This window comes from Cryptomeria japonica, chromosome 3, assembly GCF_030272615.1.
Source record: "Cryptomeria japonica chromosome 3, Sugi_1.0, whole genome shotgun sequence".
Taxonomy (NCBI): Eukaryota; Viridiplantae; Streptophyta; class Pinopsida; order Cupressales; family Cupressaceae; genus Cryptomeria; species Cryptomeria japonica.
This window is the reverse complement of record NC_081407.1, coordinates 4547659-4575034: the sequence shown is the minus strand read 5'-3', so window position 1 is coordinate 4575034 and position 27376 is coordinate 4547659. Positions and strand designations below refer to the sequence as shown.

General features: G+C 34.6%; 1 long non-coding RNA gene across 1 annotated transcript; it reads left to right on the top strand.

Annotated features, from left to right (window-relative positions):
- Nucleotides 1-68: 68 nt before the first annotated feature.
- LOC131051905 (uncharacterized) lies at nucleotides 69-24390 on the top strand. Its single transcript, XR_009107234.2, has 4 exons — nucleotides 69-4879; nucleotides 7625-7777; nucleotides 8187-8319; nucleotides 24110-24390. It is a non-coding gene; the product is annotated as an uncharacterized LOC131051905 (long non-coding RNA).
- The last annotated feature ends 2986 nt before the right edge of the window (nucleotides 24391-27376 follow it).

Here is a 27376-nt window from a genome sequence, read left to right as displayed (position 1 = left end):
ATGTGCCTGAGGAGTCTTTTTGTGGGATTATAACACATTTCATTGTCTTGTTTTAGGTAAGATTGGGGTCTCTATACGTATTGGGAAGTTGTTTAGTTTGAAGTCCCCAAATTTTAATTTATATTTAGGAGTAGGAGCTATACAGGTTAGCTTATGGGTGTGTTTGAAGATGAATATGGTTTCAGATTGATTCCTCTAAATTTTGTTGCATTGTAACTGGTGATATGGATAAAGCAACTGGTTCTAAAAATGACAATAACTGAACTGAATGGTGTCAAGTAAATTCTGGTGCGTTGCTAGGTAAGACTAAGGTCTATACATATTGGGAACTTGTTAAGTTTAAAGTCCTCATATTTTAATTTACATTCAGAATTATGAGCTATATAGGTTAGCTTATGGTTGTGATTGAAGATAAATAAGGTTTCAGCTTGATTCATGTAAATTCTGTTGCATTGTAACTGGTGATATGATTATGGATAATGCAACTGGTGATATGATTATGGGTAATGCAACTGGTTTAAAAGAATACGATAACTGAAGTAAATGGTGTCAAGGAACTAGATTTTCCATTGTGAGGTTTCTTGAAGAAGTGATGAATGAAAAAACTTGATATATTAATTGTTTGTGCAATGTCAGATTTGTGAAAGCTCAACAAAGTAGAGTTTTTTGGGAGTCGATGGTAGCCATCCTTTGAATGATTAGCCATCCTTTGAATGATTATGCTCTTAATGATGGGGTAATGATTATGCTCTTAATGATGGGGTATTGTATGAACTATATGTAATATTCAAGATGCCAATAATATTTCCTGGTATCTTTTGGTCGCAAGCACCATTCTTTTTTCAACTCTATATGAACTATTGCATGAGAGAACATTTCAGGAGTAACTTGTGTTTAAAAGTTGTGGAAGGCAGAAGTTAGATCAACTATTTGAAGAGATTGAAAATGTTGTTTTATTTTTTTCAAATAATTTATTTCTGGCATGCTTTTGCTCTCCTCTTCAGATCAGGTCATCTGGGATGGGTCAGCTACACAGCTGTTCAAAGCTTATTTCATTACCAGACTGCCTTAGCTACTCATCATGAATTCTGACGATATTGGTTTGGTGGTTTAACAATGTAGCTACTCATCGTGAATTCTGACGATATTGGTTTGTCGGTTTAACAATGGTTTCATTGTATTAGTTTATACTTTTTGCTGGTGGATGACTTATGAGCATGTTTCATCATCAGTCACATTTCATTTCTAATTGTGAGATTTCTTGCCACGTTTATGAGAATCAACTGGTCTTTCCAGTCATTCTAGTCTGACTGGGGAGTGAACTATAAATAGAGTTTCAACGAGTTTCTGAGCCGGGCCCAACTCTAGTTATATTTTAAGCTAAAATATTACAGGCTAGATCAGATTAGAATCAGTGATATGGGAATTTCAGGATGTAGAATTTCTCTCCCATTATTCAAGCTTATTTTTCAATTTGCAAATAACATGATTATGTTTTCTGTAAATGAAGATTTTTGCAGGAACACAGTAGTTTTTCTGAAGAACACCATGTTAGTGATTGTGTTGGACTACAAATGCTAACATAGACTAATTATCAACTACGGTGATTTCATGCTATGTGGTTGAGCTTAGTTTGTGAGCTTCCATGTTTGGATTCATTCAACTTATACATGGTGAGAATTTGATTCTGTTGGGGTAGAGGAAGTATCAAAATATGAGATCATAGTAACTTGTTGTCTTTTGAAACTGTTAGGAGTTTGTTGGGCATTGGAGATGACAACATAATTTTAGCAAGTAACCATGGTCGGAATGATAGCAGCAACTTTGTGATGCTAGTTGTAATTGAAATCCTTATTACAGATTATCTAATAGCATATTCATTTTTTTTGATCAATATACGATTTGTGACTACATGATGCAGTAATTCTACCATTTTGGTAGATTCTCATCTGTAAGCTTTAGAGTACATGGTTTCAGTTGACATTGATTACCATCCTTAACAGCTTTCTATTGAAATGGATATGCATTATCCTTGTTACTAGGTAATGATATATGTTAATTCCTTATCCTATGCCATCAAATCTAGCACTTGGTGCTTGCAGTATAGAAGTTGAGCATTGGAAAGTCAGCTGTGGTTGGCCACAAGAGTTTAAGCAATTATCATAGAATGCCACAGAGAGAGGATGAGTGCTCTCTATGACTAAGATGACACGTAGTATTTGTGGCAGAAAATTTAATTGTTTCTATGGATTATTACAAGCTTATGGTGTATTCAATATAGCCATGGAAGTTAGTCTTGAAATGAAACTTAATATTGTATCTGTTTCACTTTATACATCTCCTTGTATGTTTTGAAACTATATTTGATTCCTAACAATCTTTATTTTACAAAAGATGATAACAGCTTGGGGGATCTGAAGAAATAGTGACCTTAGAATCAGTCTCATAATTGGCATCCCCCATTTTGATAATCTCATCAACAATTACCTCGTGTCTAATAATGGTTAGCATTATAATGCTTGGACATCTTATAGCTCGTCAATGTTGGTAGTTGCTTTACTGCATCTGGTGGTGAGGAGCTGAGGCTGAGCTGCTATGCTCAACCACTTTCATATCCATTCCTTTTTGCCAAAGCAAAATAGTTGTTTTCTCCATACTTGAAATGAGTGTAAGACATCTCTACTATGTCTTTGGTGGCAGCAGGCACTTAACATAGATTTTTTCAGTACCGTTTGTGATATGGAAATAGTCTTACTGATATACAGTTGTGGTAGACTCGAACTTTGACAACCATAGACTACTGCATTAATGTTCTAATTCAACTTCGGATTCTCTGTTTGGAGACCTTCCACTAGTTGGAACATGGTGCCTATGCCATTACATTTATTAGCATATCAAACAATAGAAATAATGTGAGGTTAGGCAGGTTGAGTATATACCTACTCTTTTGATTCAGAGTTAGCTTTGCTATCGCATCATTGGCTTGATAATCCCTCACTATCTATCATAGGCAGTTGAGTCACATATTCAGTTGGTGAACTGGTTTCCCATGGTTGGAAACCTTAAATATAATTGCTCTTTTTGTGATTTATCCATTTGTCTTCATGACATCCTGCATTTGAATGTTATTTTGGTTCCGGTTGTCAAAATACGAAATAGAAGCTTGAGTAAGAGAGAGAATCAAAGAAGTTATCTTTTGAATTCTTGGTTCATCATTTAAAATCAAACATGAGCTGGAAGTGTGAGGGTAGACAATAACAAGAAGTTAAATCTTCTCTCATTTCTTTGTATACCTTTAATATAGAAGTTGTGTATGTATGTAATTTTGAAGTTGAACACCAAAAACCACGGATGAAATCCATAAGCATTCAGCAGTGAAGGTTCTTTTCCTGATTTGTTATTAGTACTTGTCTAATGCTGGATACGTCTTATTCTGTTGCAGCTCTTTTGTCTATGTCATTATTGTGTATTATATGAAGTGGAGCCAATACCCAGAATTGTTGCATGGTATGACCATGCGTCTAGGACATTGGCATTATCTAGTTCTACCATTACAAGATATGGCCCATCTCCATCATCGAATTTGAATTCTCCTGATACAGTTCTTTGTTATATAACAATTCTAGTGTGAAGCAACTGTTGTTTTGCCTATTCACACTCTTATGTATTCCATGTGGATAATTATTTGTAAATTCAACACCTAGGTGCATCATATGCTAATACAGCAATGCTTTTGCTAATCCTCATCATTAAAGGTGGATTATATCGGTGCTGTGCAACTTGGTCGTGCTATGAAACTTGGGAAACTTTTTGGGGGTGACTTTTATGATCTACGGATATTTAGGATGTGCCTAGCGTCAATAGTTAGGAACTGTTTTTATCCAATGTTTTATTCTTCACTTTTGTAACTTCTTTATGATGAGCATTTCCATTCAAAAGGGTTCTGTGAAGTACAAAACTTCTGTGACAAGAAATTTAGTATAAAGTTACATGTTCCTGTGGAATCTGGATCACTAGAAAATTGTCTACCAAGAAGACGTTGCTGCAATTCAACTAGAGAATTTTAATCTGTTGACAGCCTGTAATGTTGCTGGCTTCTTCAAATTGGTACCAGCTTTCAGATTCTCCAATCTTATGTGTCTTCTTTACAGTGGCTCTGGTTTATAGGAATTCAGTGAGATGCAGATGAAATTTTCAAACCATTATACTGAAATGTGATGCTTGATGCTAGAGATAATGTTGTGAGACACTTCAGATTCACAATCATCAGCCCTCTGCTTATTCTCAGCTCACACTGATGTTCAAATTCAGCAAGGTTTTCAAGGAAAGGAATAAATAATGAGGAGCAGGTGAATTTCATGAGTCCAATTGAAGAACTTCCAATGATGAAAAGAATCTTGTTCCTTAAAAAACATCTTTAAGCAACTCACTTGAATTAGTGTTTTTAACTGCTAGCAAGAGGAACCACGACTATGTTCTTTTTCATTATATGGGTCAAGGTATATAAGCCTCCCGTAGGATATCTGGATCTGATTTGCATTGAGCACATCTCCAAAAAAATACATTTTTTGGCAATGGGCTACTGAGTTTCCAGTGCATTGTATGCAAGTTAGCCAAACAAATAACAGTTTGGGGCAACATTTGAGAGAGTAAGTTCAATTATTGAGTATAACAGTGTACATCCTTGATTTTGAGTCAGAACAGTGGGGTAAACTGAAAACGAGTCATAAAGCAATATGAAGTAGAAGCGGATCATGGCCAGAGCAAGAGAGATGCCAGAGCATTACAGCGGCAAAATCATCATTGCCTTTGGTTGACAGTCATGGAGTTACTGTGTAGAAGCCTGCAGGAGAATGTGCGTAGCTTCCTTTCAACCCTTGTAAGTGCTTATCATCTTACAACTGTCCCTACAATGATTTGGTTTTGTTGATTCAATTTTCCAAAGGTACGGCAGTAGTTTGTTGGCTTTTTAAACTAGACTTAATGTAATTAGCTGTTGTGACATGCTAATAATTTGAATTTTTTTCTTTTAGTAGAATTCTGTCATCATTGACAGTGTTTTTTATGTTTTTGACCATAAGTGCACTCAGTCTGAAGGATTGCTTTTAGAGGTTCTGTGAAGGACTAGGGCTTTGTATTTAGATGGTGGAATGTTCTTTTGTATTTCTACCCAAGGGCTTAGCAAGGTATAATTAGTGAATTTAGTTTCGATGAAATTGGATTTTTGTTGGATTTTACAGTTCAGTTTACCAAACAATTTAATTTATCTACATTTAATACTTGGTCAACTCCAGCAGGATGGTTGACAATGTTGTATGTTCTTGTGAACGAGGGTATTGGTTGATGAATTATTGGGATGCTAGAATATTTGTATCAGAAATTAAGAGTGCAAGGAAGAATATGGGCACATGGGACAGGAATAATAAGCTTGTAGCAAAAGATGTTTGATAAAGCCAAAAGGAACATTGAAGTGACTTATACTTTTGAATTAGGCATTTGCTTTGCAAACAGAATTTTTTATAACTGATACACTGATTAGACTATTCAGTGTGTTTGATATAGAGCTTATAACTCAAATATCAAACTGCAGTTGTATTTATGCTCAAATAACATTTTTTAGAACTCACATACTGATTAGACTATTCAGTGTGTTTGATATCGAGCTTGTTACCAAAAAATAAAACTGCAGATGTATTTATACAATCCAACAAATATTTGAAAATCAGATTGCACAAGTACAAACAGGCATATAAATTGAGACAAGAACAGTAAGCATTGTTACCAAATCTGTCGTGGTTCTGATTTTTCAATTGCTTTGGAGATTTCTTTGAATCTTTTTGTAGATTCTATAGCTTCGGAGATTTCTTTGAATTTTTTTGTAGATTCTATATCTCCCATTTTTTGGCCTTCGGATGAGATTGAATTTTTCAGATTTGGCAACATATTAAATTTGTCAAGGAAACAAAAAATGCCTCTAGGGCACCTTTAGCTGAGATACCACAACTGATGCGGGTATTTGTTCTGAAATATTCTCTTTGGATTTGCACTGTTTTTTGACCACAAGCAAGATTGGTATGTTCCTTGTTTACTTCGAAGTATGGTTCCAACTGACAATAGAAATGATAAATGAGAAGGATTAGATCCAGAGGGTAAATCTGAAAACGCACTACAACTCTTATCAGAATGTCTCTTTAATATGAGCACTTTGAATTAACAGAAGAGATCTTAGTTGTGGGGTCAAGTAGAAAGAAAAAATCCAAGGCCTTAAACTCATTTTTTTTTTGACAATATTGACTGCAAGCTTCAAGGAATCAGTAACTAACCACATTACTTTAGGATATCACTAGTAATGTCGTGTATGTGGTCAACATTATTTAGTTTCAGAGCTTAAACTCCTGAAGGCTGCAAGCTTTGGATGTATTGATTGCTAAAATCATTGTATAATAAGAAAATCTATTGTCTTAATGAAGGTTTTTATAGCATGCCAATGGACTGCTGAATATAACTTCTGCTTGCAAGGAAGAGATGCTCCTTGTTTACAACATTCAGTTTTTCAAAGTGCACTTCTGTGACTTAAATCTGCTAGGATGTGGACAATTTAAGGGTGATGGTTGCACTAGATTTGGACAATAGTGAAGACTTCATTAAAACTATGGGTTTTGGAAGGATCTTTATTATTATTTGCAGATGACAGAAAAAAAGATAAATGGCACTTTTTACAAGGATGCCTGTTTATAACAAGTGGACTGTAATAATAATGTCGACTTCAAATAGAGTATATTTTGTGTAGCCACATCCAAAGCTGCAAGTATTTGAATTTTGCTATGTAGAAAATAAACAGTTCTATATGGAATCTGGATAATGAGATGACTGAATGACGTAAATGAAGAAATTCACATGCCACTTGGATTGAGTTTGCACAGGTTCTGTGAATGGTTCACTCTATTTCATTCATGGAAATATTATCATACTCCAGTACATCAACAATCCAAGAAATTGTGATATCTTGGATATGTAAATTTCTGATTAAACTATAATATTCCAAAGAATGTGAAGTTTGGCTATTGTGTTGAGTGCTGGAACTTAGATGGTGAAATTACTGAAGCCTGCTTTGTTCTCTAGAACTTACAGCTGACAGGAAAAGAATGGAGAAAGATGTGTTTTTGTTTCTAGCATTAAGCTGAGTTTATTCAAGATTGAGAAGACGCACAACTCAATTCCAAATTCAAGAACTTGGATAGAGGATGAGGGACACTGGATAATGTTTGCTTTTTTGTTTCAAGTAACTAACTATTGCCAGAAACTCATTATCTATGTTAGAAAGGTGTGAATTTGTTGTGATCTGTGCACTTATACAAATGTTTTTTTCTTGAGGGTATTAAATAAGATTGGATGTTGAACATGAGAGAACTTACGCACCTGAAATTACTGTGCTGATTTGTAGACAAAATGATTTATTTAGGACTCAAAAGTTGTGCAGAATTCAACCTAGCTTGGAAATTTATATATGCTAAAATAACTGTACATCATTATAATAATGTGGTACTACAATTTACTTTTTGATTGCATATTGCAGCTACCTTCGTTACCAGGTTTTACTGATTACTGTGTTTTTAAAACTCAGAATGCAATGGGAGGGACTTCGGATACCAAAAGCATTCCAGTATTCTGCTTCACAAATCACTTGCTTAGGGGTGTATTGGATGAACATTTAAAAGGAAATGCAGCTATTATGGTTGTGGACTTTGTTTTCTCAAAGATCACACATGCTTTTGTGGTATGTAAGGTCTCTCGAGTCATTCATGATATATAGTATTGCTGTTTCTAAAAGGAAGTTTACAACAATTTTTTTATAGAACTTACTGCTTTGCTGAATTCATAATTATTTGCTCTAGCTATTATATTTTATAATCAATTGCTCTTAATATGGTGTATGGTACAGAGTCCTTTTATTGAACTTTGAAACTGTTGCTAACTTAAATTAGCATTTATTATGCATCGTCATATTAAAATTGCTCATATAAGACTAGGTTCTTTTGTGGAATGAAAATGTATAATGCTAAAATATGAATTTCTGTACATTATGAAAATAATATATTTTATAATTATAAATTTCACTTTTTGTATTCATAAAACATCAAACCTTTCATTTCAGTTTTTTCTGATTATTATATACTTTATTTCAGAATGCAATGGATACCAACAGTGCTCCAATTTTTTGCTTCACGAGTCACTTAGGGATGTAGTGGATGGAAAAGAAATGAAGCCTTGTGGTTGTGAACTTTTTTCTCCTGAATTCCACACTTGCTTGTGTCGCATGTAAGGTTTCTTGAGCCATTATTATTTTATTTTTAATCAAAGCCATTTTTTTAGGTTATTGATATACTGCTTTCCTGCATTCATAAGTACCTGTCCTACTGTTATAAGTAGCTTTCCTTAGTACAGTGTCTGGTACATAATTGTTTTGAAATTGAACATTTAGAAATTTGTATTACCTTTCTGTTTTGAAATTGAACATTTAGAAATTTACATTACCTTTCATTGCGCATAGTTATTTTAAAAGGGTTTATGTAAAGACTAGATCTTTTGTGCAACTGAATTTAATGTGAAATGTATGTGCTAAAATATGAATCTATGTACATCATGACCACAAGATGAGTAGAAATAATTACTTTTAAGTTCACAAGGCATTAACTTTTGCTTGAAGTGGAACAACTTCAGACACCAAAAACATTTTTTTTTACTTCATGAATCACTTTGTTAGGGGTGTAATGGTTGTAAAGGAATAGCAGCTGTTGTGTTTGGAAACTTTGTTCTTTGAAATTTCGCACATGCTTGTGTGGTACGTGTGAGGTTTCTCTATTCATTGACGAACCATTATATTTCTGTTTCTCAAAGGAATTTGTTTGTTCAGCCATTTGTGTCCCCCGCATATGCCTGCTTTTGAAATAAACTTATTTTTTGACAAATGCCATAGAATTAATTGCTTTTCTGCATTCATAGTGTTCAGTTTTTGGTTTTATAATTTACTATTCTCAATTCAGCCTATTTTACAAAATCAGTTTTTTTGTAATTGCAAAGTCTTGGTAATTTATATTACCATGCATTTTGCAGTGTTATAATCATGTTGCTTTTAAAATAAATATTGGTGATCTCAAATTTTAGATCTCTAGATATTTGATTAAATGTAACGGTTTAAATTATGTGCATGTGCTTGAATTTTGTTTTGATTTAGCTTTATTCACGTGTTTAAAAACTTAGTGTTTTATTAAAGAGGTGCTCCACCTGATTAAAAAAAGATTTGTGCTGTATGGGGTATTGAAAAGTCAACAAAATCGTTGCAAGACTAAATAAAATTGTTATGTATTAGCCTTTGCCTAAATTAAATCTTCCAAAATAAAAAGAAATATTCCATAGGGTTTCGAGGACTGGAGATGGGGGATTAGGGACCCAAATTTGATGATGGTGAGGGGACAATGGTTAGCAATGCATATATATTCAAAATTGCAAAAAGTGCAACGGTTTATAAATATAAATGTTTGAATTTAGAATAGAGTTAGGGTTTGGGCATAGAACTCCTATAGGGATTGAGGGGCAATTTGTGTTAATAATTGAAAGTAGAGTAGGGGTTGAGGGACAACCCCAACCCTTGTAGGGTTTGGGGGTTGCACGTTTGTCATGATACAAGGTAGGCTTGAGCGGTAGAGCCATTGTCACCAAGTCCAAATCATAGGGTTGAGGGGTGGAGCCCTTTTCACCAAGTTCAAGTCAAGGCCTTTTTGACATGTGGACCTTCTTGGTGCATGCTATTTTGCATAATTTAATTACTATGTTTTTGCCAACACTAAGTTCTCTTTATTTTTGATCAAATTTTCATTCTTCATAGAACTCATAGTGAAGCTAGAGTATGTAAATGGTCTATATGATGAGGGTTGTGCAATTGAAGACAAAAATATTACAATTCTTGAATTTCTTAATTTATTTCCTTCGTGGTTTTCTTGTGGGTTAATTTTTTTTTAAAACTCCTTACAGTAGTCGGGAAGAACTCTCAAACATTTATGAAAATTGGATAATATGCCCCAACTCCTTTTATGCGCCTTTTTCTCTACTCTTGGGTGTTAATGGTGTATAAATTAAGAAATATTTGAACACCAAGTTCCTTTAAATAAGAGTGTGCTTCCAAATAAACTAAAACTGTAAGAACTGTTTTAATAATTTAATACCATATGCAACCATTTGTTCATGTTGTCATGTTGTCTGTTTGGTCAAAGCTATGTTACTAGTTTGGGCTTTGGGGCCTATCAGTGCTGGTGTGACTTGGGGGTTGTGGGCTTTCCAATGCCCTACCCTAGGCTTGTGTGTCTGTTTAGGATGTACTCAAGTGAATCCACAATTTTTTTGGCAGCCTTTCACACCTAGGAGGCAAATTTGATAATGTTTTATATTTTCTCTTAATTTTTTGACTTTCAACTTTGACCAAAAAGCCAAAAGTGGTCCCCCACCCGCCCCACCCACCCCACCGAAACTGTAAAAATGGATCCAAATACACATTTTAAATACAAAAACAAAGTCATTTCTATTATTGTGAATGCAAAACAAAATGATCATTCATTCTCGTTGAACTTTTATTCTTGCTTGCCATGGCATTAATAGAGTTGAAGATTGATCAGTCAATGTTCTAAAGTGGTGGGTTTACTATTCCTATGCATTTGCAAGAGCCTATTTATCGCCAAGCAGATTGTAGAGGAGGTTTTTTTGCAAAAGAGGTAGTTTTTTCAAGTTTTCGGTTTTCGTTTTTCCTAATTTTTTTAATAATGGACTCTATTGCTTTGTTCTGTTTTTACTCTTTAGTGAATCAATAACACATAATGAGTTAAGTTGTATTTATACTATTTTGTTTTCATTTGTTTCAATTCTTCAAATTTGTTGTGCTTCAAAACAGGTTCAAACTCTCCCCTTTGGAAATATCATGATATGCTACAAACTACTTCCAAGTGGTGGTGTTATGGTTGGATTTGTAGCGAGTGTGATGTTAGGTATTCAAGCTCATACACTTTATTGAAAGGCCATTTGTGACACATCCTTGGACTAGTCATTAAAGCTTGCCTAGGACAGAATGGTGTAGCCACCCCCATATCGCAAGTTATGATATATGTTAATTTGCAAGAAAAAGTAGATAAGTAGTAGGCTGCAAATCAATTCAACCTTTTTTAAATAGAGGATCTTGAGGAATGAAGATCCCCTCTCCTGTTGTCTAATCTTTAGCTTGAACAAGAGCCAACCATAACACCACCACTTAATTCAATCAGAGTCAAAAGAAGATCAAATTGTGCCTCGTCAAGAGGCAGTTGATGCTTGTGGAGAAATTGAAATGATTGAGAAAAGTAAAGAGCTGAAGGCAAAAGAAAACTCAAAAGTTACCATTGAAGAAAGGATAGAAAAGAAAGAGGATTCAATTGCTTATGATCTGCAGCTTACAAATGATCACGAGATACACAACAATTAGCCGTATGAGGATATGATCAAGTGTACTAGGCAACACTCTACAGATTGTTTGTTGATACTAACATTTGGATCCAGGGGATTGAGTTGAGTTCATGGATTTTGTATGGTGGTACTTTCATGGCAAATCATTCACACACCTATGACATCTTGTAGTCAAAATTTTATTTTAAGCTTTATAAAAAAATTTAAATCATTCACACCTGCACAACTTCTTGCAATCAAAATTTACATCTTGTAGTCAATTTTATTGTAAGCTTTATAAAAAAAATCAAATCATTCACACCTGCACAACTTCTTGCAATCAAAATTTTATTGCAAACTCTTCACTCTCTAATTTGTGTTAATAGGTTGCTAGTTCATTTACATCTGAGAGGAGTTGGATCACATACTCTATCCACTCAGTAATGCACAATTGACTACACTCAAATAAGGCAAAGGCCTTAGTGTATGTACATTCAAACTTGCTCTTTTCACACAAATAAAGTGGCTACAAGGGGATGCAAGGAAGTGGGATGTCTAGCTAGAGCATATTGACTTGGATGCTTCAACTTCACATGTTGTTGCATATTGATGTTGAAGATGAGTCACCTAGCAAACATGAGAATGCAAGTGCTAGTTTTAGAGGCACTCTTTGTGTTTCTTCGAATTTAGCAATACCTACATCTAATATGGATGGCGACAATGATGTACTTGAAGACCCATATGATGATGCCCGATCATTAATGGTTGATTGTGGATGCTTGCCATTATTTTTAAATTTTAATATATAATATATAATATATATCATGAAATTTAATTTTGACGCATTGTAATGTTTTTAATTTTAATGGTGGTTTTGTTCATTACACAATATATGATTATGTGTGTAGTATTTTGAAATTAATTGTTGCTACAAATTTTTGGTTTTAATATGTTTTTGTATGGATGAACCCAACTCCTTTTTTTTTTGATTGAATTTGTGAAACTTAACCCAATCTAGTACTTCGAGAAATGACTTAGATAGTTGAGAAACTTCGAGAAGTCTAGGGCATCCGCCTAATGTTTGCAATAAGAGGGATGCTATAGAGACATCCTTTTGCTTTTGCATGGTATCCCAAAAATATTCCCTTCTTGTGGTTTGAATCTAAGTTGTTGGTTCGGATTTGGGTTGGAGAACCTAGTTTTGCTCAGATGACAATTTTGAAACAGGTTTTGTTTTTGTTAGTACAAAAACAATGTATATATATATATATATATATATATATATAACGTTATATTATATTATTATATTATATAATATATAAAATATATATTTTATTATATAATAATATTGTATATATTAATGTACAACCCAGTTTGCTTGGATGACAATTTGAAATGGGTTTTGGGTTTGTTAGTACAAAAACAATATAAAATGTTAATATATACACATATTCTATTATGTAATAATATTATATATATTAATATACAATATAATATAATATATCTTATCTTCATTACTATGCTCTTTTTTGTGACCATTTCTTACTGTTGCTACTTTTTGTTCTTCATGATCATGTTCTTGCTGATCAACTTCTTCATCTTCATTGTATTATATTGTATAATATATTATATTAAATAATAACAATATGTATAATAATCAATGAATTTATGGTTCGTATTGAGTTTAGAGTTTGTAATTTTTTTTATATAAAATCATTCAATATATATAAACCTTCTTGTTGCTCTCATAAATATCACAATATAATTGTCCTTTAAGCTTATATGCAATTGAATACATTATTAATGGCAACCATGTTACATAGCGAATAAAGATATATTTATAAATGGAATAAAGCTATAAAGTAACATGGCAATTTTTTAAATGTACGAATTGGACCCCGTACGCGCACCTGGACCCGGGTCGATCCTAGATTGGTATTTGGGTTCCGGGTAATGAACCCGATAACTTAGGTTGGAATAAGTATAAGAATTACAAATGTAATTTAGAATAATACTAAAGTTTAAACCATTAAACGTTAAAAGCATTGCAATGATTGCATTGAACATTGACAATGTTGGATGGAGGTTTAGGGGTTGAGTCCCTAGTAAGGTGAAGGGGTGATGCCTTTTGTGGGGGTCTAGGGGTAGAGCCTTGAGTGGAGTTAAGGGGTAGTGTGCTTGGCACATTCCCTATTGCAATGCAAGGCAGGTTTGAGGGGAACTCTTGCCACTATGTGCAAATTAAGGCCTTCAAAATCACTCAAACCTTCATGCTGAACCTCATTTTCACAATTTCATCACTTTTTTTTTTGCAACACCATGTCCTTACCAATTTTGAAACTTAGATGTGATTTGAAATGAGGCTTAGTAGGTAGATGTCTCTATTTATATGTTTTTTGTGAGTGCTTAGAGTTTGGGTGGAGCCCATGACCGTTAGGTTTAAAGTTTGAGGGATGCAGATCAGAAACACTTGATTTAAAAAAAATATTTATATTTTTTCTTAACATGGGGGACGCTTGCGCATTTTGGGAGACTCCTCGAAGTCCCTTGGATCTCTTAGAGTCCCTAAGCTGGACCAAACCAAGGGGTCGTCATTGAAGTGTCCTTGAGCCTTGAGTGATAGTGGTGAGATGTTTGAGGGAGTTCTCTCCAAGTAGAATTGTGGGATATTGATTTTTCTATAACATGTTTTTCAAGTACTATATGTATTTGTGAGATCCCTTTGCAACCTTGCCACCCCTTGCCATTGACCCCCTAATGTCTCCAAATTTAGGCCTTTTGTCTTCCTATTTCTAAAACCCGTCCCCTTAGGAAATTGCATGGAACATATCTTTTTAGATATATAGTGAAAATTTTATTGAGAGGATAAGAATAATGGCCTAAGTTGCTGATATGGGGGAGCCTATACATCCATAGAAATGGCATTTGAAATGGGGTTTTGTAGAATATGGTTACTTCCTATCCATTTGTTGTTTATGCTCTTCAAGTTGCAAAACTTTTCGCTCTCATTACAATTGCACCCTATTTTTGGTCCTTGCTCAATCATCATTTTTGCTTTGCGTTTAATAGGTGGCCTAAAAGAGGCCTATCTCAGTTTGTCATTTGTGAACTATGAGCATGATTTTGTATTAGTCCTAACATTATTCCTAGTTGAGTGTCTAGTTTTTTGTTATTCTCGTGTCTTGATTTCCCTTCTTTTGATATTTGTGATTTCCCTAGGATCGATCCTCCCTTTAGTTTGTGATCAACTGAAGGCCTTAAATATGCGAGCTTCATCATTTTAAAGTCATGAAATCTTTGTCTTTGGAGCCACACTTTCTTTTTCTTGCAACGTAGTCATTCACATTCTGATTTCACATCTATATTTGTTCAAGGCCCAAGTCTGCTATATGTGGGGTCCTCTTAGGTTTTTTACATCCAGATTTTAAGTTTTGCCTCTATAGTCCCCTTGTTCCCCCAAAGCTTAATGAACATCCAGGTTCTATGTTTTGCCTCCATAGACCCCTTGATCCTCAAAAGCTTATTGAATTATAATGGGGTGGAGGAGGATAAATTCCTGAAACCATGTTTAATCTGGATGTTCTTATAATAAGTCTATGGGGCTTAATATTGTGGATCCAAGCTAAACATGGATCATATTATAGAGGTGTCCTGCATTTGTTGGTTATGTACTCTCATTGGTGGACCCGAAAGTTTTTTTCATTTACAGTTGGGCAATATACATAGTCTGTGGTCAAATGTTTTTCTTATTGCAAGTTAATTCACTATTCATTGTGGACGAAGTGGTTATACGTCACAATTTTTGTGAGACTTTGTGTTTTTGTATTTTTGTATACCTTTCATGCGCAAATGTCTCCTGAACCCAATGTTTTGTTGACTCCAGCATGATGTGTTGTTCCATGCACACACAAGGCAATCAAACTATGCACTATTGCACAGCCATAATAATCATGATGGCAGGAGGTGTTGATGCAATCTATCACAGGATGGTGGGGCAGATTTAATCAAATCCATGCACATCATCTTTAAACAAAGGCACAATTCAATAGAAAGGTGCTTCCATAAAATATGATGCAGCATCTTAGTGATTGATGCAAACACATATACTTCAAAATGTTGCACAGGCATATAAGTAGCTTCATGACACATAAATTATAGAAAGCTGTGTAAATTATGAAGGGTAAGCTTGTGCAGCTCGCTAGATGGAAGTCCAAGATGGAGCTTGAATGGTGTACATCTGGAGGAGTTCCAAAGCTGATCAAACTCAAGTTCAACAAGCCTCAAAGCAAGACAAATGCTAAGCACATTTTGGTTGGGGGCCTTTGCATAGGTAGGGATCAACCCAGTGCAGAAGGAGAACAATTCAAGCACTTTACATAGGCAAAGGGATGGTGTACAAAATGAGAGGCAAAGGTCTAGACTCAAGTCAGCACAATGTGACAGCATCTGGTCTAGCATTGATGGAGTGTTGTGCAAAGATAATAGGGATGCCACACTCTTGGAGTGCTGAATTTATCTTTGCTGCATTGGGCAATGAATGCGTGCAAATGGCAAGAAACAAAGAAGCTAGCAATTAGAAGTTAGAACTAATAGCTATTGTCCATCCATCAAGATCTAACAGTCCTTGGGAGAAAGAAGATGGAATTTGATGTGTCATAAGATGTTTGTGAGGTCCGTTCGTCTAATCCAAGATGAACAGCCCTCACAATTCTTAAATAATTTTTTTTTTGTGTCAGCCTGAGGAATGTAAGATTGGCTAGGAGTTTGATTTTGAAACTAAGAGGCTTTCCACACCATTGGATTTTAAGGTGCATGTGTGATATGCATAACTTGAAAAAGGAGGGATCAAAGGATGTTAGAAGATGCTCAGTTGGCTGCTAACGTGTGGTTTGACAAGGTGGGCTTTTGTCCCCAAGGTGATATGTTTCAAAATAAATTTATCCGATAAAGTTCCCATGAGTTATGGATTCTAATTAAAGCTAAGATCAAATTATTCTTACGGAGAAATGATCTCGAGTGTGGGCCCACTTGGAAGTAAACATGTAAAATTCACAACTTTGAAGTTCACCAAGTGACAACTTTATAGGAGTCACATCTTAAATTTTTTATATGGTCCTTATCTTTATTGAAATAAGCTGCCATACGACTTTAGAAGCGTTCTCATAAAAAAGTGGGGTTGCCTAACATTTTAAGGATGAGCTCATTTTACAAGAAAGTGAAAAATGGCTGCCATTCTAAAGGTTCCATCATGCAGAAAGGGGAGTAATGTTGGAATAAAAGGGATTTCTTTAAAAACGCAGGCTGCAGGTGGCTTGATGCAGGAAAACGTGTCAGAAATTTGGAAGCAACCAAGATGATATTAGATCCTGTCTCCCCTTTCCGTATTGAAGGTAGCTGAAATTATAAAAGCAACATGGTCAAATTTTTCAAGGACTCAAATATGATTTTTAATTTTCTGGTATGTCTAGTGTGTGACCTGCTGGTATGTCTAGACCCAATTTAATTCCTGGATTGATTACATATCAGATTTGTCATGTGAATATCTTCCTAGAAATATAGGAGACCATTTGCCTTGAGCTTATTTTTGTTTATAAATAGAGTATGGCTTCATATGTCTCAGGTTGCAGCAGTTTAATTCTTATTCTTTATGGACATATGACTCTTCCATAGCTGAACTACTCGTGACTCGGCTCGACTCGTCAAGCCCTTGAGAAAAAAACTCGGCGAAAACTCGGGGAAAACTTGGAAAAACTTGGCGAAAAACTCGGCAACGTAAAAACACGCTTAATTTTAATAAAAATGCATTTTTTTGCAAAATTTAATGAGAAGATGCATCAAATGTGTCAATAAATGATAACACAAAAGAAACAAGCTGATTCTAGATATATTTAAATGCAAAGTGTCTACAAAATCGCATCCTCGTGAGAAATGCTGATGGCTGGAAGCAAAATAGTAAATAGTTTTTGTAAAACCAAAAGTAAATACAACTTCCTCTTCCTAGCTCTAGCTAAAACTAGTTTCAAACTTTCATCATATTTGAAATTTCATCATTCATACTCATAGTTTCAAACTTTCAACTCTAAAGTATAAATATCTTTCTTATACTTGAATGTTATATTCCATATATGAATCCTAACGGAGAGACCAAATTATTTCACATGTTTGGGCCTCTTTTTTTAGTCTAGCCGAGTTTTTAAAAGAAACTCCCTGAGTTTTTGCTGCGAGTTCAAAGTCAGAAAAACTCGCAGAGCTCAAAAACTCGGCAAGTTTTTGAAACTTGCCGAGTACTCTGTGAGTGCGTCATCTATGGGTCACTCTTCTTTGTTACAGGGTGGTCTCTGCTGCATTTTAATGATCCTATCAAATTGTGACCCAATAGTTGAACAAATAGGATTGATGAGACCTAGTTGATTCTAGGCTCTTTCTTAAAAATCTTTTGTTGGGAAAGGTGGTGGTAAGTTTTTTGTGGCTTGTGTGTAAGCTTTTTTGTTTTTTCTTCATTCTGAGATGCATGTCTTGGGTGTCAAATACTTTAAAGTAAACTTGGTTTTCTTTCACTTTGAGATGCAATTCTTGGGTGGAAAATACTAAGTAATGCTGGAATGATTCATGTATATTTTAAATTTCTGAGAAAGGATATAAGTTATATAACTATTCGAGATTACATTAATTTTGGGTGTTTGTAGACTAGGTATTATTTATTGATATGAATATTGATTGTAATTGGTTGGCTTAAGCAAAAGTTGTAATGTTCCTTTGAGGTTTCTCAAAGAATCCACTGTATTGCAATATATGGAACTTATATGATAGCCTATGGATTGCTGAAGTACTGCCTGATTTCTGATTTCTTCCAATACATTTGGAATGCATTTCTAACAAGTATACAGCCATACTTATGTAAGTTTAATGCTGTATATTTTTTAAAATATGGAGCTTACGTGATAGCCTATGGATTGTCAAAGTATGGCTGATTTCTGACATCTTGCAATACATTTGGAATAAATTGTAACAAACTATATAGCTAGACTTATAAGGGGTTTTCCATAGCGTTTTCCATAGTGAAGTACATGTCACGTAGCTTACTTGGTTTTACGTTAACGGATAAATAAACATTATTATATTTAAGAATCTATTTTTTGAATCTAGAGAAGTGTGGCTAAATATCAAGTACAGCAACACCCCCTTTTAAGCTTACTTGTAACAGGAGAGAAGAAATTACAAGTTTGTTCCTTATTGACAACAATTTCCTAGGTGACAAGCTGAAGCTGATGTGAAACTGCCAATGAGAGGGAAAGGTTGATGTGCAAAGTGCTTCATAAAAGTGGTGGTTGGTTGTTTTGAAAAATGCTTCATTCACAATGGAAGCAAATGTCAGGATTCAGTCATTCGAAAAAATTATAGAGGATCAACAACATCTACTTTAATGAGGTGTCAGTGCCCAAATCAAATACTTTACAAAACATGAAAGTGATGACGTCAATTGTTAGGGGACAACTGTTGAGAGTGATCTGTTGAATTAAGTCCATTGTTGGTGTCGTAGGTTCTAAAATGAACCAATACAGCCTCTAATTTGTGACTGCTCTTTCATTAAGGTTTTCCAAGAGCAACAACTGGATCTAATTAGACAAATTACATTGGATTTGTAACAATCTGAGAACATGTTTCAAAGGATTTGGTGATTTAATGTTGCAATTTTGGTAGGAATGCAAACAAAACACCCATCTTGAAGTGTTCCTATGGTGACATTCCATACCATCTTGCTAGAATGTGGAAACTAAAAAATGGAATTACTGAAATCACTTTGCAAATCACTTATTCTCAGAACATATGGTTCAGAAAGACACACATGGAAAATGCTGTGACAAATTTTGTTGTTTGATGTTTCCATAGGATGACCTGAAAGTGTGCAAAAATATACACGAATCCCTCGAATTCCAGCATTACTGAGTACTTCAAAGTGGTCAAGATAAAAGTACGGTGTCGAAAATCTTGACCAATATATCCAAGTGAAGAGCACAAGTATTATTCACCAAATTCCAAGAACCATGCACATAAGAACACAATAACACAAGGTTTTATATGGAAACCCAAATTATTGCTTTTATATGTTTCTTCTTTTACAATGTTTCGTAGGTACCAACCTACTACAGGCACCAACCCCTGTTTGTGAGCGCCAACCCACTTCACATACATCTGAATTTCCACCTTGACAATGTTGCTATAACAAAAGGTGATGGACATCTAATTTCCTTCATCATTCTCCTCTTTCTCCTTAAAATCTACATATACTCTCCTTCCTACTTTCACATCTGCATATTCTTATATTTACATATACATCTCCTTTATATCTGCATAAATTCCCCTTATATATTTTCATATATTTCTCTTCTATATCTGCATACATCTTTTAAATCTGCACATGTTCCTCTCTTATATCTGCATATACACATCTTTTATATACATATTCATCTTTTACCTTGCACAAACCCTTTTCAGAAGTCTGCTTCAATCTACTCATACACAAAAGTCTGCCTTCAATTCCTCTTTATATCTGACTTGATGATCTTTCTATTATCATGTACAGATCTTGAATGTGTAGATGATGCAACAGAGGGTGGAAAACTATCTCTCACCATTCACCTAACCTTTCTCACAGGGTCTTCTGACTTAATTGTCAGCAGTAATCTTCCTTACCTAGCACACAAAGATGCTAGGTTAAGTTTTGAAGGGAGACAAACCCCTCTCCATCCTCAGCTGCAGAACACAAAACTATCATGAAACCTACCTTAACATTACCCATTCCACCTGGTTATATCTTACAACAAGGTGGAATGGTGGACATTCACATCTTAAACTCTCAACCTCACAAACCACTTGGGTTCAAACACTTCCTGTCGCAGAAATGACAAGCTTCTATCTTCCTTACTACCCGAACTTCAGACAAATGCAAGAACAGGTTAAATCATATCATCACTAACAGAATCTGAAATACTTCTACAGAGCAAGACCCTACAGGCCGAGCAATAAAAACAGAAAAGAAATTCAGAAAACACTGAGTAGAGCAGCAGAAAATGAAAAGTCTTTATTCCTTCTTCCTTCAGTCTTCTTGCAGCAACGAAACATTCGACAACAACCTGCCTCATAGCTTTCGAGGCATATATAGACTTCAAATTCTGTACACCAACACTCATACCATGGCTGTTGGCGTTCCAGTTACAACCGATTGAGCATCTTTATATTCCAAAACAGACCTTACAAGAAATGGCGTTCCAGTTACAACCGATTGAGCATCTTTATATTCCAAAACAGACCCTACAAGAAACATATTAGAGATAAATACAAAACGGTCATCATGGACCTTTATTCAAACAAAAAATAAATCAAAAACCTCTAAAACTCTTAAACCACACTTAGACCAAAAATGCCGAGTCGGTGCTCCTGCACCAGTAGATGTGATATTTCTTTTATTTTTTCATTCACTACACTCTACAATATATTCTTTAATATTTATCTCCACACAGCTCTCTCTTCTCTCAAATTGCAATCACTTTTTATATTTTCTTTTAATTCTAAAGATTGTACCTCTTCAAGAATCAAAATGAAGAAACACACTTATAAATAGATCACATCTCTTCTGAAGATTAATTAATAAGCCTTTATCTTAATCACTGTCTTAGTAATTGCATCCTTACTAATCGTATCATTGCAAATGTTGACTTTTCTTTATCGAATGATGTGGCAATTATTCTTGCTTACCTGTCCTCATTGTACTTAGTCTGATTTTTAATTAATATTGCTGCATTTTACAAATATAAAATATAAGCAATGATTATTAAGTCGCTGTCATAATATTCAAGTCGGGCAACATTCTGGAGACTTCAAAAATAAACCTTGCCATCTTTTTTGATAGACATGATACACCTGCAATTTTCAATTTGGCCAAGAAAGCTTGAAGCGGAACTTAAAACTCTTTCATGAAATCTAGAGTCTTAATAATATTGGCTTTGATGTTAAATTTGTTTCTGTTTGAAGCGGTTTGCAGAACTGATTCGATATAATCATTGTTGTGAACTCTACTTCGATCTGCCATCATAAGAAATTTTTTCACATCGACTCTGCTCAAGTCGTCGTTCTTTAACATCGACCCTTTAAGATGATATTTTATGTCTTTAACATAGTCACTGATATAATGTTCACATGGCGATGTCGTTAGCTGGATACCAATACTCAATACTCCTTTATTTTAATGTTCACTTATTTCTCCATCTAGTCGATTTTGTCTTCTTACATAAGATGGTTGTAAATAAGATGGCCAATATTTCCAGAATATGTTCTTAATAACTGCAATAGTTTTCCTTAATACATTCATTGTTTGTGTTTAGATTGCTTCTTTTGTTGGTGGATATTGTAATCGCACCATTGACAGACTATTAACCGTTATTTGTTAAATGCTGCATTACATAACTGGTTCAAAGTCTTGTTCATACAAATTGTATCACCTCAAAACAAGCCATTCATAGTTTATGAATTTGTTTCTGTCATAACCGATGGTTGAAACCAATCTTTGCATCCTTCATACTGCTCCGAAAGATCATCTGAATCGCTGCACACAACCTGATCACTTCGTTCAACAAAGGCAAATCTCTTTTCTGTACCGAAGAGAATGAATTGAAACTACTCCTCTCTATCGTGAACTAGTATGTTAGAGAACTTTGATAACACATGCTCAAGACCATACATTATGTGTGCGAAGTAATCTCCTGCATATGTATATTTCAACAGTGGTAGTACCCAGGTCCATGCATGACATCCCATGGGAACTCTCTGTCATGACCACTGCTATCTTCACAAGTTTGCAAATCCATTTTCTCAATCTGCTCTAATGGAATAAACGGTTTGGAGATGTCTCATTTTTTTCACGATTCCTCTTAGGATAAAATGCTAAAAATTCCTATGCATAAAAGGAAGATTGTCATTGCAAATGCAGCGCATTGTATTTTAAGAAATTTTAGTTTTTTTGGTTTGTTTGTTTCATATCTATAATGCAAGAAATGGCTTGATGTGATATAAGCTTCCCTTTCCATAAGAATTAGTGGTTCTCTTACAAGATAATATTTCTGCTAGAAATTTGCGTAGATAAAAAAATAAATTACAAAGCATACCCACGGGAATAGTAGGTGTTTGATTGTCAGCATGGTTGAGGGGTTCCCACTTTGAAGATTTCCAAATGTCAAGGGGAGATGCAAGTGACAAAACCATCCATAATGTCTGCGATTGCTATCTTTTTAGCTAATATCTAGTAGCCGCGGTATCTACTATAAGTCTAGAAACAATGACTAACATAGCTAAAATCTGGTTGAGGTGATACATATTGAATGAGCAAAGTTGTATTAGAATATTGACAGTGCTGATAGGGAATATCTTATTAGTTTAGATTGCCTTAACCAAAAGCCAGCACAGGCGTTGAAACATATATGAATTTACGGTTCTTGTTATCCAAATCTCATGTCATCTTTATTTTTTCCAGCACCCTTTGCTCCATTATTCCTTAGGTCAGTTTTAGCTCAATTAGTTATGCTATTTGAGATTCTAACTCTGGCATGATAAAATTTCAGTGTGCTTGTTTTAGGATAAAATAAAATGTAATTTATTTTCGTTAACTTATATCAACCTTCATATTGAAGCACTTCAGTAACTACATATTTGATAATTAATTGTACAATGAACTTATTTTGATTTTTTTGGCGTTCTAAAATTTGTAGGTATCATTTAGGATTAAAAAATATCGTTTGGCAGAATATATGAAACTTATCGGGTTGTTCTTGATGCTGATTATCCATTAAGATGATTGTTATATTTAATGGGTCAAAATCATTACATCTGTTCTGTTGTATTGAACATGTCAGCATGCGTTCAAATCAATTAAATATTTAGATAGAATGTACTGGCCCCATGGTTTATAAGTCAACACATACAAATACTCTATGGGAGGGTGCATTCTATCGGCCCTATAGTCTAAACCCAATTAGAGAAGTATATGTTAAGTGGTAGTGATTTGATTTGATGATAGGGAATACCAAAATGAAAAAATGATATGAAAAGCCACTTTATAATTTTAGTAGCAAATTAGAGAAATATAATCATAATGATTTTAATTGGAGAAAATAGCTTCAAAACAAGGTGACATAATAAACCAATGTCTTATATAACTAGATAACTAGGAATGGTTGAATGAATGAATGAATGGTTGAAATTAGCCTCTAATTAAAACAATACAATGTAATCTTATAATACTTAATGAAAATAAATCTATATAAATCTATTGTTTTTGACTGATTTGATACTTCTGTAAATTGAGATTGTCTCACTCATCAACGATGAAAGATGAAGGAAAGATTCTCAATGAACGAAGTAGTATTTCTTTGAAATTGGGGAAAAATGTTCATTTGAATTGTGAACAAGTTAAAAGGAAATCTTGTGACGCTTATGAAATTCGATTTTTTTTTAAAGCTTGTAGTTTGCATAAATATTTTAGTGAATGATGAAGTTTAGTTAAATGGACTTATTGATATGCTTATTAAATTTAATATTTTATATCCATTTACTACGTTGACATAGCATTATTACTTGTAATTGGTGACAGGACAAAACAAGAGCTTATACACGGCGAGAGATGTTATGGATCCTTTTTATACAAATAATAGAGGATAATTAGTCCTTTGCATTTGTAGTTGGGTTAAATTATTTACTAAACAAAACATTTGTAATTTGATTAATAATTCAAAGTGGTGTATGGTATTAAAGATTGAAAGGTATTTTGGTTAATCAACTTCTATGGATAAGTGTATAGTTCTTTGTAAAAAGTTTACATATGGCATGCTTGGCCGAGTACATGAAATATACGACCTTAAGTGTTCTAGTAAAGATTTATGTTCGCTTTTGTATTATTGGTGGAATGTTTGAGCTATATTCTACATGAAATGCTATCAAGGGAGAAAAACTTGATTTATAGAGAAAAAAAAATGCCAAGGAACCTTTTTATGCAAATAAATTATTATTATTATTCCTTTGCATTTGTAAATGGGGTAAAAAAAATTGAGAATAGAACATTTGAAATTATTAGTTGTCTAAAATTTGACATCTTTGTGAAAAATATTTTTTTTGGCCAACTTATAAGGGAGGGTATACATGGCATGTCTAACCAATGATGTGTGAAATATATTGGAATTATGCGATTAATGTGCACTAGAGTGTAATTGTGGATTAATTTGCACTTCAGAGTAATTGGGTTTTTCTTGGATTTTATTTACAAATTTATAACAGTATGTTGGGGTTCTAATATATTGGTGTTCTATGGTGTGACTATGTTGAACCACTCTTTTGTAAAAGACAAAATGGACACTTTGCAAAATTTTGCATGGCAAATTACGTTAACAAAGGTGTTGTATGTTATGTGCAAACTTTGGGAAGTCACGTGGAATTTGGTTTGTGCACCAATGATGGAAAATGATAATCACGAGTTGACAAGAGTACAGTTTAGAATGGTTAATGAATTTGAAGTAAAAAGGACTAGTGGAAAATTGTGTAGAGGGGGGTTAGGTGGGTCAAAATTATAGTGCATTGACTTAAAGATCAAAGTCTTTATAGTTAAGTGCGGTTGGTTAGGGTGAGAAATAAGTTGTTTCGAGGCATGTATGGGTTTGATGCATGCTGGCACTAAAGATGGTTGATTGAATTGTATTTTGTGAGGGGAATTTGGTTAAGTGGCCAGTGAGGTTGCCTCCAAGAAGAATGGGTAGAGGTGGAGCTCGTTGAAGAGGCATAAGAGGTGGTGATGATGGGTGGTTGTAGCTATTGATGGAGATGATGGATGCCTCGTAAAGGGCATAGAAAGAGGCATAAGAGGTGGTGATGATGGGTTGTTGCAACAAAGTGGTGATGAGACAGATGAGGAAGAATAAGACCAAGAAGGTAATAGAGAAGGGCAAGGAGAGTAGGAAATTTTTGAGGGGATATTGTTGAGGACAATCATAAATGTAGGTTCCAAGCCTAAAATAGAAGTTCCTACCTACTCGAGAAGTCTTAATGGAGAAGACTTGGTTGATTGGATAAATGATTTAGACAATTTTGAGTATGAGGGTGTAGCAAAAGATAGGAGAATGAAGTTTGCTTGTACCAAATTGAAAGGCCGCATTGCAATGTGGTGGGACTTTGTCCAAGCCGAGAGAAGGCAAAATAAGGAGATAATTCACTCATGGGACCAAATGGTGGCTAAATCGAAAGCTAAGTTCCTCCTTGTTGATTGTTGGACTAATCTCTTTAAGAGGTTGCAAAATTTGAAGTAGAAAGATATGTCTGTAAAGGACTATACAGTGGAATTTTACAAGTTGGTAATTAGATCAGGGTATAGTGAGGAAGATGGGGAGAAGATAGCCCGTTATATGAATGGCCTAAAGTATAGTCTTCAAGACGAATTGAGTCTTGTGTCCCCTAGAAGTCGAAGGAGCTTATCGATTTGCTCTAAAGGTAGAAGAGAAGTTGCAAAGAAAGAAGAGTCAACAAAAGAAGAGAGGAAGAGGATATAGAGGAAGGGGACAACAAACAAGTAGAGGGCAACACCATCACTAATGAGAAGAGGCTGGAAGTTTTAGTACAACAACAACTAATGACAGAAGAGGTTTCCAAAATAAAGGTGGCAGGTCTTATGGTAGAGGTGGTTTCCAAGGTAGAGGCAAAGGGTTTGTCGGGAAGTGTTAAGAATGCAATCAATATGGACACAAGAGTTGGGAATGTGTTGAGCCACCCCAAGGAGGATATACAAAATTTGAGAAGATTAATTTTATTGTGCATGCTGATAAAGGAAGTGTGGGGTCTCCAGTACACCACAAGAATGAACCCGAGTCAGGAGAATTTTTGTTGCTCAAAAGAGTATTGTTGAAACTTCAAAAGGAAAGTCAAGAGCCATTTCAAAGGAGATCATTGTTCAAAACCAAGTGCAAGTCACAAGGTAAATACTGCAAACTCATTATAGATAGTGGTAGTACGGATAACATTGTTGCAATTGAAATTGTAGAAAAGTTAGATCTTAAAAGGATTAAGCATCCCTCTCCCTACAAGGTGTCTTGGTTACAAAAAGCTCATCAAATATTGGTGAATGAGCAGGCTTATGTTGAATTTCAAATTGAAAGTTATAGCGATAATGTTTTGTGTAATGTAATGCCCATGGATGTGTGCCATGTATTGCTTGGAAGACCGTGGCAATTTGACAGGAAAGTGGTGCATGATGGAAGGGAGAACGCATATACCATTGAAAAAGTTGGAGAGAAGCATACCTTGATTGCAATAAAAGAGAAAGAAGAGGGCAACAACTGAACGGTGATGATGGTAAATGGTAAAGATTTTTTGTATAATTCGAAGAATGAAGAAATTGGTTATGCTTTGGTTCTTAAACCTAGAAGTGTTTTGCCTTCTTCAAGATTTGATGTCTTGCCTATTGAAGTGCAAGGTATATTGAATGAGCATAAGGATATCATTGCATTTGATTTGCCTAGTGAATTACCTCCTATGAGGAGCAATAGCCATCATATGGATTTTATTCTGAGGGCCAGCCTTCCTAACAAAGTTGCTTATAGGTTAACACTTATGGAGAATGAAGAAATAAGGAAGCAAGTGGAAGACCTTTTGAAGAAGGGTTTGATAAGGGAGAACCGAAGTCCACGTGTTGTTTTTATTGTGCTAATTCCGAATAAGGGAGGAGACTGGAGCATGTGCACTAACTCAAGGGCTATTAACAAGATTACAATAAGATATCTATTTCCCATACTAAGAATAGAGGATCTCATGAATTGTTTGAGTGGCTCCAGGTATTTTTCCAAGATAGATTTGAAAAGTGGCTACCATCAAATAAGAA